The sequence below is a fragment of the Pelophylax lessonae genome, assembly GCF_965119305.1.
Source record: "Pelophylax lessonae genome assembly, chromosome: 4".
NCBI classification, from domain to species: domain Eukaryota; kingdom Metazoa; phylum Chordata; class Amphibia; order Anura; family Ranidae; genus Pelophylax; species Pelophylax lessonae.
The window spans coordinates 570,625,602-570,644,746 of record NC_138771.1 but is presented as its reverse complement, the minus strand read 5'-3'; the positions used below and the strand labels follow the sequence as shown (position 1 = coordinate 570,644,746).

Below are 19,145 nucleotides of genomic sequence, written 5' to 3'. Positions count from 1 at the left end.
CCGCCATTCTGCACCCCGAATCAGTAGTGGACCGGCCGGTGTGGCACTCCTCATGCTGTGCCGCCTGAGCGCTACAGCAAGCGAGCCCCAGGCAGCACACACCACTTGTCTAGAGCGCACATTAGAATAGTCGGGGCGCCAGAAGTGCCCTCCATAGAATCCTGGGGATCCAGCTCGGCGCTCACTGCCCTCCGGTCTCCGCCCCTCCAGCTGATTTCTGCTTGAAGAAGATCAGGAGCCGATCTCCAATCACACTCAGGGAGCTGGGCTTGTGCCTCTCCAGACGCCCCCCCCCCTCTGCTCCGTGTTCAACTTCTGGCAGAAGCAGATTGCTGGACACCGGACAGTCTCCCATCCCCCATCACATGCCGAGGACAGCATGCAAGGTGAGATGATGTGTGTCCCGTCCTCTCCCACCCCTCACACAGACAACACAGTACACTCCCCCACCCGGACACTGGCCTCACTCTTCATACATGGGGGGCTGCATTGTATGATATTGGGGGGGGGGGCTGTATTGTATGATATGGAGGGGGCTGCCTGCATTGTATCATGGGGGGGGGGGCTGTATTGTATGATATAGAGGGGGCTGCCTGCATTGTATCATGGAGGGGGGGGGCTGTATTGTATGATATGGAGGGGGCTGCCTGCATTGTATCATGGGGGGGGCTGTATTGTATGATATGGAGGGGGCTGCCTGCATTGTATCATGGAGGGGGGGGGGCTGTATTGTATGATATGGAGGGGGCTGCCTGCATTGTATCATGGGGGGGGGCTGTATTGTATGATATAGAGGGGGCTGCCTGCATTGTATCATGGAGGGGGGGGGCTGTATTGTATGATATGGAGGGGGCTGCCTGCATTGTATCATGGGGGGGGGCTGTATTGTATGATATAGAGGGGGCTGCCTGCATTGTATCATGGAGGGGGGGGGCTGTATTGTATGATATGGAGGGGGCTGCCTGCATTGTATCATGGGGGGGGGGGCTGTATTGTATGATATAGAGGGGGCTGCCTGCATTGTATCATGGAGGGGGGGGCTGTATTGTATGATATGGAGGGGGCTGCCTGCATTGTATCATGGGGGGGGGGGGGCTGTATTGTATGATATGGAGGGGGCTGCCTGCATTGTATCATGGGGGGGGGCTGTATTGTATGATATAAAGGGGGCTGCCTGCATTGTATCATGGAGGGGGGGGGCTGTATTGTATGATATGGAGGGGGCTGCCTGCATTGTATCATGGGGGGGGGGGCTGTATTGTATGATATAGAGGGGGCTGCCTGCATTGTATCATGGGGGGGCTGTATTGTATGATATGGAGGGGCTGCCTGCATTGTATCATGGGGGGGGGGGCTGTATTGTATGATATAGAGGGGGCTGCCTGCATTGTATCATGGGGGGGCTGTATTGTATGATATGGAGGGGGCTGCCTGCATTGTATCATGGGGGGGGGGCTGTATTGTATGATATAGAGGGGGCTGCCTGCATTGTATCATGGGGGGGGGGCTGTATTGTATGATATGGAGGGGGCTGCCTGCATTGTATCATGGGGGGGGGCTGTATTGTATGATATGGAGGGGGCTGCCTGCATTGTATCATGGGGGGGGGGGCTGTATTGTATGATATGGAGGGGGCTGCCTGCATTGTGTCATGGGGGGGGGCTGTATTGTATGATATGGAGGGGGCTGCCTGCATTGTATCATGGGGGGGGCTGTATTGTATGATATGGAGGGGGCTGCCTGCATTGTATCATGGGGGGGCTGCATTGTATCATATGGAGGGGGCTGCATTGTATCATATGGAGGGGGCTGCATTGTATCATATGGAGGGGGCTGCATTGTATCATATGGAGGGGGCTGCATTGTATCATAGCAGCCCCCTCTATATCATACAATACAGCCCCCCCCCATGATACAATGCAGCCCCCTCCATATGATACAATGCAGCCCCTTCCATATCATACAATACAGCCCCCTCCATATGATACAATGCAGCCCCTTCCATATCATACAATGCAGCCCCCTCCATATCATACAATGCAGCCCCCTCCATATCATACAATGCAGCCCCTTCCATATATCATATGGAGGGGGCTGCATTGTATCATATTGAAGGGGCTGCATTGTATCATGGGGGGGCTGTATTGTATGATATGGAGGGGCTGTATTGTATGATATGGGGAGGTTGTTTTGTGTAGGCTGTATTGTGTGATATGGGAGGTGTGCTGTATTATATGGGGGGGGGGGCTGTATTGTGTGATATGGGGGGGCTGTGTATAATGGACAGTGTCCCCGTCTACCCAAATGCTGACCTCGTCTGACTGATGGTGATCTGTGATTGGCTGTCTCCATGACCTTATTCACATGGATGGCGGTGAAGCTGCATTATTACCAACCACCAACCGGGAGGAGAAGCTGAGGTTGGTGGGGACTGTACACAGGTCACAGCAGAAATTACCCCCCATCAGTGTTCCTTTAAACTGCTTCCCACCTCACTACATCAACCACTGCGCTCACACTTGCGTAATGCAGAGATCTTCTGGCTCTTGGCTGATGTAGTGAAGGTAGGTCATATGGGGGGGGGGGGGGGGCGGCAATTTTTATTTTGCCTAGGGCGGCAAAAATCCTTGCACCGGCCCTGAACTCAGGCTAAAAGTGAGGAGCCATAATGAATCTATGTAAACATCGGAGGGGAATGTGCGAGGGGATGAGGGAGGAGGGAAAGGAAAGGGAGGGGCAAGGGGAGGAGGAGAGGATGACAAAAAAAGGACAAAAGGGGAGGGAGGGTACAAAGTAGAGAGTAGGTGACAACAAGCCATTCCATCTTCATGGGAAGGAAAGAAAAAGGGGGGGGGTGGAGAAACCCTTAACCCTTGAAAAAAAAAAAAGAAACAATGTAACAACATATTAGGCATAACATATGTTACTGTAACATTTCCTGGTCAGCAAGCCTCAATAAAAGCGTAAGTAATCAAACAGAATGCTTTTCATTTTAAAAGGAGAAGTACAGCCAAAGCTCGTTTGGCTGTACTTCTGTGGATCACAGGAGTGCAGTTAGTTTTGCACTCCTGTGAAGCATTTTCAGCAGACAACGGGCTGAAGTCTGCTGTTTGCAGACAGTACAGAGCCGGTCCAGGCTCGGGCAAGATTGGGACACTGAGGTTGGGGGGGGGGGGGTTCTCCCCACATGCCTGGACCGCCACCCGACTCAGCCTCTCAGCAAGCCGCTGAGAGCCTGAGCCGGCCACTCCTGCCCCCTCCACAGCCCCACACTCCAGTGAGCGGGGTGGGGCAGAGCAGAGAGCAGTGACTGACAGTCACCAGCTCTCTGCTGGGGGAGCTCTGAGAACCGAGTGATCTGCAGGAATTGATCGCTTGGTTCTCAGTGTTAGAGCCAGCGGGGGACAGATGCAAGTAGGATTCTCCAACCCCCCCCCCCCCCAATTCCCATAATTCTCTTTTAACCACTTAAGCCCCAGAAGATTTTACCCCCTTCCTAACCAGGGCCTATTTTGCGATTCGGCACTGCGTGACTTTAACGGACAATTGCGCGGTCGTGCAACGCTGTACCTAAACGAATTTGACGTCCTTTTTTCCCAAAAACAGAGCTTTCTTTTGGTGGTATTTGATCACCTGTGCGATTTTTTGATCATGCGCTATAAACAAAAAAAAGAGCGTCAATTTTGCAAAAATAACAATATTTTTCACATTTTTTTATATGAAATTCCCCCAAAAAAATGTAAAAATCTAATTTTTTTTAACATTTTCGGCCAATTTGTTTTATGCTACATATGTTTGGTAAAAAAAAAAAAAAAAAAAAAAAAAATCGCAAAAAGCGTATTTTGATTGGTTTGCGCAAAAGTTATCACGTTTACTAACAAAGGGAAAATTTTTTGTCATTTTTGTTGTTTTTTTTAACGCGTAATGGCGGCGATCTGCGATTTTTTTTGCGGTACTGCGACATTGTGCCGGACAGATCGGACCCTTGACTGACATTTTTGACACTTTTGGGGTTACCAGTGACATTTCTACAGTAATCAGTGCTATACATATGCACTGTTACTATAAAATTACACTGGCATTGAAGGGGTTAACTTTTTCTGAGAGGGAGGGGTGGTGTGTGTCCCTAGGGGCGAGATTCTAACTGTGATTGGCTGTGGCTTGAGGTGTAGGAACAGTGATCAACGGTCCTACATAGTAGAACCGTATGGTCACTGTTTCTACACAGGGGAGAATGACAGGCGGCTTGTTTACATCAGCCGCCTGCCTTTCTCCCTCTGCACCGACGATCGCAGAGTGACCGGTGGACATCGGGTCCACCGGTCACACGCGCGGTGGGGGGGGGGGTCCGTGACCGCGCGGGGGCGCGCGCTCGCTCCCTAGACCCTCACAGGCTAGCGACGTAGTACTACGTCGCTCTGCCTGTGAGGGGCCGACCGCCGCAGTAAATAGTCATGCAGCGGTCATCAAGCGGGTAAAAACAACGCGGTTTACTTCCAGGGAAACTGGAAGTGATGTAAGCTCATTGCTTCCAGGTTCCTGCACCATAGAGGTGATCAAAGCTATTCCGGACTTTGTTCACCTCTATGATTAGACGACAGAAGGTCGATTGGGGGGATGGGACAGCCTAATGTAGCCACGCAAGGTGGGGGGATAAGACGTCCCCGCCCGCTGCTTGCAAAAGCAATCCTAGCAGCTAACTAGCCCACCATCAGCTCAAAAAAACAGTAGCAGGGTGATGCAGGTATCATCCTAGTATAACCACTTAAAATCTAGCAAAGTGTACATTAACCATAGGCATCACATTTACATTAGTCTGTCACCTAAAAGCTCATCTTCTTTCAGCTGTCAGGTTGTAAAAACTTTGGTGCAGCTTAGTACGTGTAATGCACAGTAGTAATGGTCATCTGCATCTAGCAGCCAACATGCTCACTAGTTCAATGTTATCCCACTACTAACAGCGCATGCACAAAAACCTACAGAAACCCCAAGATTTCAACTGCCTAGGAGCATCCAGAGTTTGCTCCTTTGCTGTATGTCCAGTATAAAGGCCTATGCTCGCTTTTTAAAGTGCATCTCCAAACCAACCCCATTATTATTATTTTTTTTTTATAATGGAGTTTTTTTTTTTTTTTGCTTCCTGTGTTCTAATGGGGGGAGAATTTTCTTCACTTCCTGAGAGACACAACAGAAAATAAGGACATAGCCCTGTGACACAGCTGTCACCAAAGGAAGATTTCCCTTTAAAGCGGAGTTCCAGCCTCAAATACCTTTTTTAACTAAAAATACCCCGATAATACTAATCCATCGCCCTTTACAGAACCGCTATTCTCATACTTACAAGGTGTACAGTATTGGATTTTAGTCAAAATCTTACTTTTAAAAACGCTGTCTGGGCGCGGCCATCTTAGACGTGGGCATCTGAAGCCGCAGTGTAATCTGCTCTGTCCTTCTTCCTGATTCCAGGGAGTGTTCTGGGAGTTCTTCCTGATTCCAGCCTCCTGGGAGTGATGACAAACAGCTCCCAGGATGCAATGCAAAGGCGGAAGTGATGTCGGTGGCCGTGGCCACAGAGGGGGGGAGAAGGAGGAAGTACAATAAAAAATGCCCTGAAAATAAGGTAAGGGACCCCCAAAAAAAATTGAAAATGCCCAATTGTTGATCAGCATAGCGAGCACTCCAGGAATCACTAAAGTTGCAAAAATAGGCCAGAACTCCGCTTTAACTTCTGTTCCATTACATCCAAAAAATTTTGGATTTCCTTTCCCTTTCCGTTTTGGTGACCGTGGTCACTAGGACAAATAGAGATGGTCAATCTCCCCAGCGGTGACACAGACAGCAATAAATACTTTGGGTACATGCATAGGATTCTCTAAATCTCTTAATAATATCCAGTGTTGTGACTGACTCTCTCATTGATCAAGCTGAATCACTTCAGGGAGGATCCTTCCATACACTATATTACCAAAAGTATTGGGACACCTGCCTTTACTGGCACATGAACTTTAATGGTTTAGTCTGTAGTGTTGAATATTGAGTTGGCCCACCCTTTGCAGCTATAACAGCTTCAACTTTTCTGGGAAGGCTGTCCACAAAGTTTAGTAGTGTGTCCATGGGAGTGTTTGACCTTTATTCCAGAAGCGCATTTGTGAGGTCAGGCACTGATGTTGGACGAGAAGGCCTGGCTCGCAGTCTCTGCTCTAATTCATTCCAAAGGTGTTCTATCCGGTTGAGGTCAGGACTCTGTGCAGGCCAGTCAAGTTCCTCCACCCCAAACTCGCTCATCCGTGTCTTTATGGACCTTGCATTGTGCACTGGTCCAAATCATTTGGTGAAGGGGGGATTATGGTGTGGGGTTGTTTTTCAGGGGTTGGGCTTGGCCCCTTCGTTCCAGTGAAAGGAAATCTAAAAGCGCTGGCATACCAAGACATTTTGAACAATTTCACATTCCCAACTTTGTGAGAACCGTTTGAGGATGGCCCTTCCTGTTCCAACATAACTGCGCACCAGTGCACAAAGCAAGGTCCATAAAAGACATGGATGAGCGAGTTTGGGGTGGAGGAGCTTGACTGGCCTGCACAGAGTCCTGACCTCAACCCAATTGAACCCCTTTGTGATGAATTAGAGCACAGGCCTTCTCGTCCAACATCAGTGCCTGACTTCACAAATGTGCTTCTGGAAGAATGGTCAAACATTCCCATAGACACACTCCTAAACTTTGTGGACAGCCTTCCAAGAAGAGTTGAAGCTGTTATAGCTGCAAAGAATGGGCCAACTCAATATTGAGCCCTACAGACTAAGGCTGGGATGCCATTAAAGTTCATGTGTGTGTGTGTTTGGTAGTATAGTGTATACCTGAGCACCCCAAGAAGAAGGGGGTCTGGGAGAAGTCCAAATACAGTATACTAAAAGAAGCAGTAAGGAAGCCAAGCCATTGGTCAAAAAGTCTAAAGGTTTTTTTTTTTATTAGATAAAATATTAGTGAAATAAGGGGGCTGCACGAACATTTTTTTTTTTTTTTTACAGCTATTAAGACAATTCAATTGATTGCAAACATTTTTGGGGTTACCAAATACATAGGCTCTGATGAAGGGGGAATACCGTATCTAAACTCTGAAACATGTAGGTTTTCTTTTTTTTACTAATTCTTAAAAAAAAAAAAAAAAAAAAAAAAAAACTTTTTTTGCACTCATTGACCATTGGTGTGGGGCCGTTCGCTGCTTTTTACATACAGTATTTGGGCAATAAACACAAGGGGTTCAAACACTTCCCTACCATATCTAATAACAAAAAAAAAAAAAAAAAAAAAAACATTTTATATAGAGATATGCTTTAATTAATTGTTTCTAATACAATGACCTCACCGTGGTACACTGCACATAATGTCTTGTTCCAGGGTTATGTCACAGGATTTTATTGATCAGGCTAACTAGGTCTGATCATTATGCCCCTGTGTCATCATGGTGGAACTAATTAGTGTCAGAGAGACAGGTGGTAAAGGGAACATTGCCCCCATTGTTCTCATTATAATCCAAGATATGGTGGTGCCACGGTTCACTGCCTAATGCAACAGGCCAGCAGCTGAAGGCGCAGCATAAGCGAATGGCCTACATGACTGGGTTTGACAAAACAGGCAAGAGTGAACCAAGGGTTAATAATAATAATAATAAGGGCTAAAAGAAAAATGGAGGACCTACCTTATTGGTGGAGGATAGGGTGGGGCAGGGTGTGGTCCTAGGGGTCTTCTGGTGGGAGGTGCTGCTTGTAGCATAAGTTAGCAGGGGGACAGCGTGGGGCAAGTTTCTCCCGCTCCCCTGCCCCTTTTTTATTGGTTATATTGGGTTACCTTTTATGAAGTAGGATGGTAATAGTGTTGTCATAGCAGCAGGCAGAGGTCGCTAGGTTTTTGAAGGCAGGGGATGGTTAAGTTTTTTGGAGAACCAGGGTCTGGGCCCATCTTCGGTATGGGTGTACCTGTCCTAATAAGTGTCTGAAGGGATATGGAAGTGGTGAAGCTGGCTGTATCGGCTGGAGAATGGATAAACATTAGTCCCTGAGCCGGTGTAATTGCGGCTGGGGGCCCCTGGTGACGCAAGTTGGTGCCAGATACAGCCAGTTGATCATTCAAGGGTGCCTTCAAAAATCCAAAGACCTTTTAGAAGAGCAGATAGCTAAATCAGGCTTTTTATGTTCTGTTGAAAAAGAATGTCATATTATGTATTGAAGAGATTTCATATTTAAGGTTGTTTAACCACTTTGCCACTGAGTACCGTAGTACTACTGTGGCAAAGTGGCTCGTTATCGTCTGACGATGTAGACCTACGTCGTCAGACACTCCCCTTGGTGGGCGGCGCTGCGCGCCGCCGGAGGCTCGCTCCCGCTGTATTCAGTCACAGCGGGAGTCGGGCCAGGGGAGGAGCAGCGGCGATCGCCGCTGCTCTGCCCCGATCGTCGGGGATCTAGTGTGGAGATCCGCCCGCCTGTGTAAACACAAGCGGGCGGGTCTCCCAAGTGACAGATCGGAGTGTTCAGCATAGCTGAACATGCGATCTGTCCCTGGCTCACACAGTCACCTCCCCCCCCCCCCCCCCCACCAGGCATACATTAACCCCCTCCCTCTCCAATAAAATTAACCCCTTCCCTGCCAGTGTCATTTTTACAGTAACAGTGCATATGTATAGCACTGATTACTGCAGTAATGTCACTGGTACCCCCAAAAGTGTCAAAAATGTCAGTCAAGGGTCCGATCTGTCCGCCGCAATGTCGCAGTCCCGCAAAAAAAAAAAAATAAAAAATAAAAAAATCGCAGATCGCCGCCATTACGCGTTAAAAAAAAAACACCAAAAATGACAGAAATCTTTCCCTTTGTTAGTAAACGCAATAACTTTTGCGCAAACCAATCAAAATACGCTTATTGTGAATTTTTTTACCAAACAAATTGGCCAAAAATTTAAAAAAATTTTGATTTTTACATTTTTTTGGGTTGAAATTTCATATAAAAAAAAATGTGAAAAATATTGTTGTTTTTTCAAAATTTACGCTCTTTTTTTGTTTATAGCGCAAAAAGTAAAAATCGCACAGGTGATCAAATACCACCAAAAGAAAGCTCTGTTTGTGGGAAAAAAAGGACGTAAATTTCGTTTGGGTATGGCGTCGCACGACCGCGCAATTGTCAGTTAAAGTCGCACAGCGCCGAATCGCAAAAAGTGGCCCAGACGTAAGACAGCAAAATGCTCCAGTGGTAAAGTGGTTAATAAAAGTGTCTGCTATGGCCAGTAAAACCCAAAAATAAAGATGTGTTGGTCTGAAGTTTTTTTATGTCGGGTAAAATAGTTGAAGGAAAATAGGTGGTAGTTGGGTAGTGTCATGGCAGCCGTAACATTGGGCATTACCCCAGTCAAGAGTTTTCTAGCATGCACTGTACAGTGAACCCGCACATCAGATAAAATTGCATCTTCTGGAAGGACAAGCTTTAATTTACAAGACTATGTTGACCTAATATTTCCCATATCAGAAAAAGCATACCCTAGAATTCAGCATTTATCGGAACTGTTGTGTTACTGGTAGACTTTACTGTGTAATATGACAGGTCCTCTTCCACACTTCAATCTTTTACCCTTCACATAGAATTAAAAAAACAAAAAAACAAAGCGCCATGTGAAAACTATATCCTACCAATAAAATATTTTTAATAGATTTGCAATGAGTTCTCTGGTGTTTGACTGGTAAACAATAAGCCGATGGTGCCCGGCCCACAAGATAAGTAAATGTTGATAAGAAACGTCACTTTCGCATTCAGCACAGTTCATTTCAAATAAATTTGTTATTTAAAGCCTAAATCTATTTCTTTATTGAATCAAGTAGGAAAGTGATAGAACCTCTGTTAGGTTTTTATTTGCGAGGCTGAGAGTAATGGTAAATCTGTCCAGAGGGTACGCCGATTGCAACAAGACATGTTTTGCTTAGTAAAAAGGGAAAGAACCTCTGCCAGGATTGAATTTATAATCCGTGTCCCCAGTAGGAAGATTTCTGCTCATATTGGCTAGGATGACACTAGCCTATGGTCTGATAAACAAGCCTGCTGTATCTGGAATGCCTTTTTTTTTTAATCAATTTATAATAAGGCCAGGCTTTTTTGGCATGTGGTTGAGATGCAACTCCATTGGCTTAAGTCCCGATTCACATCTGTGCGATACGGGAACGCTGCGAATATGCAGCGTGTTCCCCCATCGCATCCGCACCTCTGGCAGTTCACACTGCCATATGCGATACGCAGGGGAGTCAATTAAAAGTTAGCGACACCCCCAGTTGAGATCTCATATCGCAGTGCGATTTGCAAGTTTGCACAGAATCGGATCGCACAAGTGTGAACCACCATGCAATCCGATTCTGCTGCGGATAAAAAAAGGGTCATGTGCGTGTTTAGTGCGATTGCGGTGCGAATTCAGCCATATAAACTGTATGGCTGAAATTTGCACCGCACAGAGATCGCATGTAATTTAGGAGCAGTGCGCTCCGAATTACATGCGATCTCTGTGATCGCACTAATGTGAACCGGACCAAAAAGACTATGTTTGACTGCCACCTGTCAGCTTGGCATACCACATTCAATTTGCCGGCAGTACATCTGCGGCGGGCGGTCGTAAACTGGTTAAACGAAAATCGACTGATCTGGTATCATTTGAGAAAAACTGTCAAATACAGATAATAATCGGATAAATGGTTGTGATGGGCTCTTGAAAGCGGTGTACTAACGATCAGATTATCGTACAATCGCTTAGAAAGTGGTAATTTTCATATCATTTCTGCTGAGACCCGCATTCTCAAGAGAAGCAGAAGAGAAGGTAGTGATCCTGTGTTTCTGCAGGAACACAAATCTATGCCTTTCCACAGTACAACCACATCCCCCCCAGTTAGCAAGCATTCCCTAGGAACACATTTAACCCTTTGATTGCTCCTGATGTTAACCCCCTTCCCTGGCCTTTACAACTCCTTTAACCACTTCCTAGGAAAGTGACTACAGCGACAATTCTGATGTCTCTTTCTGGCACATAGCTTGTGGAATTTGAGAAGTATAACAAATGATTCTTCAGAATTTCCAACGGAGCAATGTGCCAGAAAGAGACATCAGAATTGTTGCTGTCGCGACTTTCCGTACCCGATGACGAATTTTCCCAAGATTCGCTATCGCTCAGTTTTTCAAGTAACTCAGTTTCGCTGTCGCTGTTTTTCAGTTCGTCTAAAAGCGCTTTTGCGCAAAAAGAACGCTTTTTGGACGCCATGGTCGTTCTCAATTTTCCAGGCACAAAGCACTGTAAAAGCACAGGCAGGGCACTGGAAAAGTCACCAGATGCAATCCTGTGGTGAAATGGCATCATACAGTGTAATCCGATCACAGCTTTGTATAACAGTATGTCATTTGTGCATTTACACTTTTGAATTTGTCGCTGGTTCCACCCCCTGTGTTGTAACGCTCACAGGAGGGAACCGGAAGGCAAGTGCCGTCAATCGGCCGTGCACAGGGCGGGGAGAGAGTGTAAGGAGGATGGGGAGGACGGCGGGGGATCGCAGGGAAGGTGAGTAATGTTCAGGGGTAATCCCGAGTGTGGCTTGGGGTCCCGCTTTTGGTACTGAAAGTTAACCCCGAGACACACTCGGGAATACCGCCGGGGGGGGGGGGGTTAATACATTCTATGCATTAAGATAAAATGCCTTCTGCATGCAGCAGCCTCCCTCAGCCCCCCTAATATTTACCTGCGCCTAATCTCTGTTCACGAGTCTCTCGGCTGTCCAGGACTCTCCCTCCTGATTGGCTGAGCCACAGCAGCAACGCCATTGGCTCCTGTGGGTGTCAAAGTCAGTTAACCAATCGGGAGAGAGAAGGGGCAAAGCCGAACGGCAGCTCCGTGTCTGAATGGATACAGGGAGCTGCAGCTCGGCTTGGGTGCCCCCATAGTAAGCTGCTTGCTGTGGGGGCACTTGATAAGAGGGAGGAGCCAGGAGCACAGAAGAGGGACCCCAGAAGGGAAGGATCCTGGCTGCTCTGTGCAAAACCAACTACACAGAGGAGGGAAGTATGACATGTTTGTTATTTTTAGTTATTTTTTTTTAAAAAGAAGACGTTACAATCACTTTAGGCTGTGGGTTTCTCCGCATTGAACTCGCATGTCAGGAGATTCTGACCTGGCTCTCTATGGAGCCAGTTCACATATCTCCGGAGCGGCTCCGGTGTGAATTGCACATGGGTCCTGTGCATCTTCTGGCTTGTTTCAGGTCCAAATTCAGCCAAATATTCTGGCCTGAAACGGTGAACGGGGACACACCGGACCTCTGCTGCGAGCCGCTCCGTGCTGCCGTGTGAACCCAGCCTGAAAGACATGTGCCCTTTTGCGGTTGCTTTAAAATCCTTGCCACCAGCATCTACAACTCTTGCTGTGTCCAGGCTGATGTTGGCAGGAACAACCCATGTGATGTTACTGCCATTTTCTAACCTGCTTTGGAAACATGACAGGTGGAATGTGGGTAACCAAGGGCAACACCCCCAGCTCTCCCTATGCCACCTTTATATGCGAGATCCCTATTGGGATAACCTTCTGCCTTCATCTACAAGGTTTCGCCTGTAATCCTAAACCATTCCTTTTATCTGCAGGAACACACGTATGCTCTTTGTGTTGCCGGATAATGGCCAGGCATAGACCAGAGGTCATAGAGTGAAGCATTGCAATAAAATGGCTTATGTACTACAACATGTATCTTGTATGTACAACCGTATAACACAGCACATGATTAGAAACAGGCGACTGGAGGTCATGGAGCCCAGGAGCCATGCTGTATACATGCACAGCACAGTATGGATATCAGATGATGTGCCATACTAAGCTGCACCCGCTGCAGTAGATTGTTAAGCGTATGTTGGTGATGGATCTGTATGCAATGGTGGCCATAGAGGAAATGAAGATCTCTTACCTTACACAGGAGATTCCTGCACCCGGGTATACAATGTCACACTCATACAGCTCCTTCCTCTGTATCATATGATGCTTCCTCCCCTCTCAGCTGACTCCCTCCTCCCTACACCAGCTGCTGCTCGCCTCTTTGTCACAGAGGGAGGAACCAGTGTGTGCTCAGCTCTGGTCCCTCTCTCTGATGTATAATGGATTATTCCTGGGATGCTGAGCAATCACCCCTTCATATAAGCCAGGAATCTCCAAATGATGGTCCTCCGGCTATTGCAGAACTACACCTTCCATGAAGCATTGTAAAACTCTGACATTCACAGACATGACTAGGCATGATGGGAATTGTAGTTCCTGAACAACTGGAGGGCCGTAGTTTGGTGAACCCTGACATAAGCCATGAACCCTTTTGGTCTACCTGTAGATGTTAATCATTGCTGTCACATATATGTCCATGCCCTCTCGGTATAGATTCACTTGCACAGAAGTCTCCCAGGAAAGCCCAGGCTGCTGTAACCATTTATCCCTGCCATTAGTGTGCACAGCCTATTGCATTAGGGTGTGCACCCCAAAGCTCAAACACATATGCAGGTGTGTGCATTTGTATATATACTAACCGTGTCAGGAGAGCAATGGATGGTGTCAGTAGATTTTATTTTTTATTATTTTTAACAATTTTATTTCTTTAAAAAAAATGTTTACAGTTTTTTTTAGGAGCTCCGTTAGGGGGATTTGGTGAAACTTTAGGGGTCTAAACAGGGGGAATCTGCTCCTCACGTGGTGATTAGGGTGTGCCCAGGCACACCTGGCACACCCTGTGCGCACACCTATGATCCCTGCAGCTTGCTTCGGATCCCTGATAGGTTGTACCATTGCAGGAATAGCCCTGAGTTCACACCTATGCGTTTTTTTTTTAGTACGTTTTGCAGTTTGCAGAAACACACTACGGTCCATTTTACATGGTTTCCTATGGCACACAATCACATCCCTATGGCACACAATCACATCGAAGCCTTTCTCAGCTGCTGCGTTTTTGAAAAGGGTCAGGGACTTTTTTCCCGCAGCAGATTGCGTTTTGCATGTAATAGACTTCAAAGGAGTCGCACCAGAAACGCAAGTGTTGCATTTGTAATGCGGTTTTTGATGCATTCTTTTCCCTTTAGCCTAGGTTCAGACATATGCGATGTGGGGACCAGAGCGATTCTAGTCGCATCTCCCCCCACAGACAGTTCACACTGCCCTCTACGAACTGCTGTGGGTGTCAATACAAAGTTATTCAAACCCCCAGATCGGTTCACAGATTGCAGTGCAAACTGTGAATTCAGACCGGAATCGGATCATATGGGTGTGAACACCCATGCGATCCGAATCCAGTGTGGGGGAAAAAAAAGGTTCCTGGACCATTTTGTGTGAATCCAATGTGAGTTCAGCCATACAACTGTGTGGCTGAATTTGCATTCGCACAGACATCGCATGTGATATGCAAAGCAATGCGGTGCGAATAACATGCGATGTCTGACATCGCATATGTGTGAACCCAGGCTAAAAAACACTGTATGTAGCTGGTTCCTAAGGAGAGGGTCGGGAAGCAAACCGCCACATGTGTATGGAACTTGTTAATTCTAACAAGAAAAGCAGCAAAATAGATCCTATGCAGCCAGCAACAATAGACCCCCTCAGAAACAAGAGATCATCCACACAACAATGCCCCACGATGACAAAAAAACACCCCAGCAACAATAGACCTCCAGCAGCAACATTAGATTCTCCAGCAGCCAACAACAATAGACCTCTTTCTCAACAGTAGATCCCTCCTAGCAATAACCCTCATAGACCCTCATGCAAAAATAGATCCCCACTAGCGAAAATAGTTTCCCCAGCAGCCATCATCAATAGACCCTCCAGCACACCCCAGCATCCCTTGCAATCACATATATTCAGTGTTTGAGGAGCCGGAACTGCGTTCCCCCTGAAAAAAAAAAGCCCTGGTTCCGGCCGTTTGTGTGTTTTATTAACCACTTCCATACAGGGCACTTTCACCCCTTTCCTGCCCAGGCCAATTTTCAGCTTTTAGCACTGTTGCATTTTGAATGACAATTGCGCGGTCATGCAACACCTAAACCAAATTTATGTCATTTTCCCCCCACAAATAGAGCTTTCTTTTGGTGGTATTTGATCACCGCAAGGTTTTTTCTTTTTTGCTAAACAAATAAAAAAAAGACCGAAAAGTTTGAAAAACAAAAAAAGTTTTTTGTTTATGTTATACAATTTTGTAAATAGATATGTTTTTTCCTGCACTGATGAGGCTGAACTGACAGGCACTGATGAGTAGGCACTGATGGGGTGGCACTAATATGCGGCACTGATAGGCAGCACTGATGGGCACTGATAGGTAGCACTGATAGGCGGCACTGATGGGCACTGATAGGTGGCACTGATAGGCAGCACTGATCGGCACTGATGGGTAGCACTGATGGGCACTGATAGGTGGCATTGGTGGGCAATAATGGGCACTGGTGGGCGGCACTTATAGATGGCAATGATGGGCACTGGTGGGAAGCACTGATGGGGAGGGCACTGGTGGGCAGCACTGATGGGGAGGGCACTGACGGGCTCCCTGACCCCTGATTACCATCCCTGGTGGCCATGGTGGGCATCCCTGGTGGCCATGGTGGGCATCCCTGGGGTCATGGGTGGGCAAACCCTGGTGGTTCTAGTGGCACCCCCCCTCCCGAGGGTCTGCACTGGTAAACAATGATCTGATTACCAGTGCAGACCCCACCTGTCAGGAGAGCCACAGATCGACTCTCCTCTACTCGTGCCTGTCAGGCACGAACTAAGGAAAGCCGATCAACAGCTCTTCCTGTGATTGGACACAGCTGGTCACATGGTAAAGAGCCATCACTGCTCTGCGCGCCCCCTGTAACAGCTCGCGGCTTCCCAGCTTGGTGTGCACTGAGCATGCACGAGTCGTGCTGCGCATCCTGAATGGCCGGGCAATCTTCTGAGACCTGTCACATGTCCCAGAAGATTGCAGGGAGTGAGGGGGAGAGGAGAACTCCTGCTCGAGCTGCCTAGCCGGCCCAGGCGGAAGTGGGAGCAGGTACCTGTCAAAACTAGGTACCTACTCCCCCCCTAAAAAAAATGACATGCCAAATGTGGCATGTCAGGGGGTCAGGAGTCCTTAAAGTGGAACTTCCACTTGGGTGAAACTCTGCTTCAACAACTGAATCATCAGCTGTCAGCGGGTTTCCCGCTGACAGCTGAATGTAAAAAAAAAAAATTGCCGGCAGAAAATTAGTGCAAAATACGGTGTGGGGACCTTCCCGTCTTGGAGGGGAACCCCACGCCAAAATAAAAAAAAATGTCCTGGGGATCACCCCCCATATCATACCAGATCCTTATCCAAGAATGCAAGTCAGGAAAGGGAGGGGATAAACGAGCGCCCCCCCCCTCCCCCTCCTTCCTGAACCCTACCAGGCCACATGCTCTCAACAGAGGGGGGGGGGGAGTTTGGGGCAAGGAGGGCTCTCCCCCCCCCACCCCAAAGCACCCCTTGTCCCCATGTTGATGGGGACAAGGGCCTCTTTCCCACAACCCTGAGCTCTGTTGTGGTGGTCTGCAGGAGAAGGAATTATCAGAATCTGGCAGCCCGGCCCCCCTCTATGTGAATGAGTATGGGGTACTTAGTACCCCTACTCATTCACCAAAAAAGTGCAAAAGTCAATCAAGAGAGGAGTCAGTTTTTGCCAATTCTTTAATAAAAAAAAAAAAACAATGTCCCCCCATGTAGATTCATGCAAACAGAAAACAGAGGTCGTGGGACTTTAAATGGGGCAGGTCATGAACTAGTATATACAAAATTAAAATCTAAACATAATAATTTATTATACATACAGTAATTGATACAAATGTTGACATCAGTTACAAGTATACAAAAAAGGCTGACACAAAAAAATGCATATAGTAAAAACATTGTTACAATAGTAAGATATATTCAGTAAAAAAGTACATGGTCATCGCTAAATGTTGCATCTATGCGTCTAAGCATCTCTACGCATTTCGTGGAACCTTGTCCACTCATCAGGAGCTTAAAGCCAAAGAGTTACCTGTAAATGTATAATATGTAGGTTTGTATCGAAATACACGAAATCTCAAAAAAAATAAAAAATAAAAAAATAATATAAAAGATAAAATAGATTCATCGTCAATGACGATGTCGCCGCCATTGGCGGACCTAAAAAAAGAAAAAAAAAAAAAGCTCCGTTCATGACGAATGCTCTCGCATTCTGCCTGCCCCACTGTGTGCATGTTTGGCTTCATTTCAGGAGCAAGAACAGGCAAAAATTCGGACCTGAAATGGTGAACTGACACGCATCGGACCCCCAGGCACGAACCCGCGGCCGCATCAGTGTGAACCCAGCCTTAAAGTGAATTTCTTCAATGTAAGGAGAATTCCCCTTCCTCACACAGGCAGCAGCCCTTTCTGCCCACTGTAAAGCGCTCTGCAGTGGATCACTTATCAGAGCATGGTAAAGCAGTGGATACCAGGCATTCAGGAAGTATACTGCCACCTACTAAATGCATTTTTTCTTTTTTTGACAGCCAAATGGATTTTGAGTTTGGCTTAGGATTGTACCTTGGCCCCATTCACGTGAATGAATCACATTTAGAGTTTGTGGTATATTTTTGCCAGGACTGTGGCATGTGTACAACCCTCAGTGGTTACAAGCTATCTTTTAGATAGGTGGTTGGTAAAACTGCGACTCACCCAATTGTTTTTACTGCTCTTCTCCTGCCCATGTAAACAAGATAGCTTTCATCTGAAAAGGTGACCCCATTGGAATATTTTCTTTTTTTTTTTTAGTTTTGCTGACAAGTGTAAAATGTTGTAATATTTTCCCTTATACTGCATTTGGCTCTGGTGACGGCTCTAAAAGCTACTTGATAAAGGAGCGTGCGCTGGTATTCCACCGCAGTGTGCATGCTCCGAAACGCGTCACAAGCACCCTAGACGGCAGACACTGCAGCTCTCCTAGCGGTCCAGGTCTCGGACTCCTCCTCCTACGTCACATCACTTCCTGCTGGACGGGAACTCGAGACGAACGGGTACAGCCGACCCAAGCAGTGGCTCCATGCCGACACCGGATCATCTGTTTACCTGCATGTACTTACTCCCATGTACGTTTTTAAATGTATTTTGCCAAATAAATCTTCACAGACCTAACTTATAGGCGCCTGTCTCTCTCTCTCTGTTTTCTTACATGTTTGGAGATTGCTTCCACTCCCTACTAGGCTGGCCCTGAGCAAAAAGACTGCTTCCCATATACAATAAGGACTACAAAGGTAGTCTACATGACCTCCCTATGGACATTTTATCATTTTCTTACGCCTCCTTTGCTTGCGCCACTATGTGTATTTTTTAACAAGGAAACATAAAGGGAAAACGATGCGAGCAACCCTGTATGTGGGCCCTCACAAAAGAGTGAAGGGCAAGCAGCCTCTACAGGATCTGCAAAGTAAGGGACTGGACCCCAGATCAGCCTCAAGGTCAATTGCCCATCATTCAATAGATTATATCCTGGGAAGGAATCCCTGTCTAGCACCAAGTGTAATATGCTTCCAGGTGTGATTGTAGACTGTACAAGAAGTCAGCTTGCGAGCCTCAATAGCGTAGGACCGAATCCCCTCCCTCCAAGATGTGGGCTTTAGTAGCCTAATCAACAAGTCAACAATTGAGAAGCAGGACAAGAAATCAGCCCAAAGGGGAAGACGATCCTGATGATTTGGGAGGGCCCACTGATTATAGTCCTTCCAGGAGAGTGAAGAGGTCTGAGCACTACACCCTCCTGGCCCAGTTCAGTGCAAAGAGAATCGCATCAATGCCAACTGAATACTGCAGAGCAGGTAAGGAAGGAATACCAGAGGAGAAAATACATAAAGCAGGTTGAACTAATCCCAGGAAGGCACCAGAGCATCAACCGCAAAGGCTAGATCCCTGAAATTGGACACAAACCGTATTGGGTTGTGGCTGAACCTGAAAGCTAGTACAATGCCCCCCCCCCCCCCACCTGCAACAGGGGTCCTAAGCATCCCAAAGTGAAAACCATTCCCATTCCAGACATGGATGACTAAGGAAGTCCGCCTTCCATACCTGGGACAACAGGTGTGTTTAATAGCTGTCCTTGA

At 47.0% G+C, this 19,145-nt stretch overlaps 1 protein-coding gene across 1 annotated transcript in view; it reads right to left on the bottom strand.

The window, feature by feature from the left end:
• Positions 1–13,120, bottom strand: part of AP3M2 (adaptor related protein complex 3 subunit mu 2) — a 35,819-nt gene extending 22,699 nt beyond the window's left edge. Inside the window, exon 1 of the mRNA XM_082256927.1 lies at positions 12,967–13,120. The gene's annotated coding sequence lies outside the window, so the exon portion shown is untranslated. The remainder of the gene's footprint in view (positions 1–12,966) is intronic.
• Between the last annotated feature and the right edge of the window lie 6,025 nt (positions 13,121–19,145).